At 33.5% G+C, this 3154-nt stretch overlaps 1 pseudogene; it reads left to right on the top strand.

The window, feature by feature from the left end:
- Positions 1-1121: 1121 nt before the first annotated feature.
- Positions 1122-2909, top strand: LOC132226713 (tigger transposable element-derived protein 1-like; annotated as a pseudogene).
- The last annotated feature ends 245 nt before the right edge of the window (positions 2910-3154 follow it).

A 3154-nucleotide genomic window follows, 5' to 3' on the forward strand; every position in this document is an offset into this window, starting at 1 on the left:
ATATAATTAGGAGTGGAATAGTCTTGCATAGTAAAAAATTATCATGGCCTTGTATATTAAGTAAAAATAAAACAAAAATAAACTTTAGACATGGTTTGTGGTCACTCAATGGTCTAGCTTTATAATGCTGTACAATTAAGGTTGATATCCTGAATTATAATCTTTAGGCACTGTAGGGGCATCAGATTGTCAGAAAGATATTAGAATCTTTGTTTACCACATTACACTTACACAGCAGAATACTGGAAAAACAATTTTTTTGAAATTTTCAGCAATAAGATTTAAAGCAAATTATAATTGAATTAGACCCAATTAAAAGTATATTCACAACTTAATGGTATTTTTTTTCTTTAAAATTATGATCACATTGATAATATTGTTAAATGAAAAAATCATTAAATGATGAAATTATTCAGCAGACACTTAAACAAATTAAATTAACATAATAGTATTTGTGTCATAACCATAGTAGGTATTTGTACTATAATACCAGTATCTAATCCTGAGTAGAAATAATCTGATGAATCTAATGGGGTCAAAGCAATCTATATGAGAAGAATGTGTTGTACATTTTTTGTGGATTTTCTCAGACCAAAATTTGTCAAAATGCAGTATTTTCAAGCAATGCCTAGGATTAAACATAATCCTACAAGAGAGATCCACTCTCTTAGAAAATTTCTAGTACACTATACAGTATTGTTAAGTGCAGGCATATTTCATTATATTGCACTTCACTTTATTGTGCTTCAAGATACTGTGTTATTTACAAATTTAAGGTTTGTGGCAACTGTGCATTGGCCACTTCTATTGATGCCTTTTTCCCAACACCATTTGCTCACTTCATGTCTCTGTACCACATTTTGGGAATTCTCACAATATTTTAAATTATTTCATTATTATTATATTTATTATGGTGATCTCTATCAGTGATCTTTGACATTAGTATTGAAATCATTTTGGGTCGCCACAAACCATACTCATGTAAGACAAGGAACTTAACAGATGGTGTGTGTGTTCTGACTGTTCCACCAACTAACCATTCCCTTCTTTCTCCATCTTCTCAGGCATTTCTATTTCCTGAGACACAGCAATATTAAAATTAGGCCAATTATAACCCTATAATGGCCTCTATGTGTTCAAGTGAAAGGAAGATTCACACATTTCTTAATTTAAATCAAAAGTTAGAAATGATTTAGTGAAGAAGGCGTGTTGAAAGACTAGATAGGTCAAAAGCAAGGCCTCTTGCACCAAAAAATTAGCTAAATTGTAAATGAAAATGCAAAGTTCTTAAAGGAAATTAAAAGTCCTGCTCCAGTGAACACACAAATGATAAGAAAGTGAAACAGCCTTATTGCTGATATGGAGAACCTTTTAGTGGACTGGATAGAAAATCAAACTAGCCACAATGTTCCCTGAAGCCAAAATCTAATCCTAAACGAAGTTTTAATTCTATTCAATTCTATGAAGGCTGAGAGGGGTGAGGAAGCTGCAGAAGAAGAGTCTGAAGATAATAGATGTGGGTTATTGAGGTTTAAGGAAAGAAGCCATATACATAACATAAAAATGCAAGATGACACAGCAAGTATTGATGTAGAAACTGCAACAAATTATCCAGAAGGTCTAGCTAAGATTATTAATGAAGGTGGGTACACTAAACAACAGATTTTTCAATGTACACAAAATAGCCTTATATTGAAAGAAGATGATATCTAAGACTTTCAGAGCTAAGAAAGAGAAGTCAACACTTGGCTTCAAATCTTTAAAGGGACAGGATGACTGTCTTGTTAGAGGCTAATGCACCTAGTGACTTTAAGTTGAAGCCAATGCTCATTTGCCATTCTGAAAATCCTAGGGCCCTTAAGAATTATGCTGCATCTACTATGCCTGTGCTCTACAAATGGAACAGCAACAACAAAAAAGCTTGGATGACAACACATCTGATTACAATACGGTTTACTGAGTTCTTTAAGCCTACCCACCATTGACACCAACTGCTCAGAAAAATGATTCCTTTCAAAATATTGCTCATTGGCAATGTACCTTGTTACCCAGGATCTCTAATGGAGATGTACAATCAGTTTAATATTGTTTTCATGCCTGCTAACACAACATTCTACAGCTCATGGATCAAGAATTATAACTTTCAAATCTTAAGAAATATATCTCATAAGGCTATAGCTGTCATAGATAGTGATTGCTCTGATGGGTTCGGGCAAAGTACATTGAAAACCTGGAAAACATTCATCATTCTAGGTGCTATTAAAAACACTCAGGATTCATAAGAAGGGGTCAAAATATTAATATTAGCAGGAGTTTGGAAGAGTTGATTCTAACCTTTATGGAAGACCTTAATGGGTTCAAGACTTCAATGGAAGAAGTAGCTGCAGATGTGGTGAAAATAGCAAGAGAACTAGAATTATAAGTGGAGCCTGAAGATGTGAATTGGTTGCTGCAATCTCATGACAAAATTGTAATGGATGCTGTTACCTATGGGTGAGCAAAGAAAGTGGTTTCTTGAGATGAAATCTACTCCCGGTAAAGATGTTGTGAAGACTGTTGAAATGACAATGAAGGATCTATACTCTTACATTAACTTAGTTGATAAAGAAATGGCAGGGTTTGGGGGATTGAATCCAATTTTGAAAGAAGTCTTACTTTTGGTAAAATTATATCAAGCAACATTGTATGCTACAGAGAAATTGTTCAAAAAGGTAAAATCAATAAATGTGGCAAACTTCCTTGTTTTCTTATTTTAAGAAATTGTCACAGCCACCCCAATCTACAGCGACCACCACCCTTATCAGTCAGCATCCATCAATATCAAGGCAATACTCTCCATCAGCAATATGTTACAACTCACCGAAGGCTCAGATAATTGTTGGCATTCTTTAGCAGTAAACTATTTTTAATTAAGGAATTCACATATAATTTTATACATAATGCTACACAATAATGTAAACATAACTCTATATGCACTGAAGAACCAAAAAATTGTGTGATTTGCTTTGTTGAGATATTTTCCTTATTGCAGTGTTTAGGAACCAAACTGCAATATCTCCAGTGTATGCCTTTTTAACTACATTGTTGTAAATTAGTTCTCTAGAACTTATCCATCCTACATAATTGAAAATGTATGCTGTTTGACCAACATTTC

Source organism: Myotis daubentonii, chromosome 2, assembly GCF_963259705.1.
Source record: "Myotis daubentonii chromosome 2, mMyoDau2.1, whole genome shotgun sequence".
Taxonomy (NCBI): domain Eukaryota; kingdom Metazoa; phylum Chordata; class Mammalia; order Chiroptera; family Vespertilionidae; genus Myotis; species Myotis daubentonii.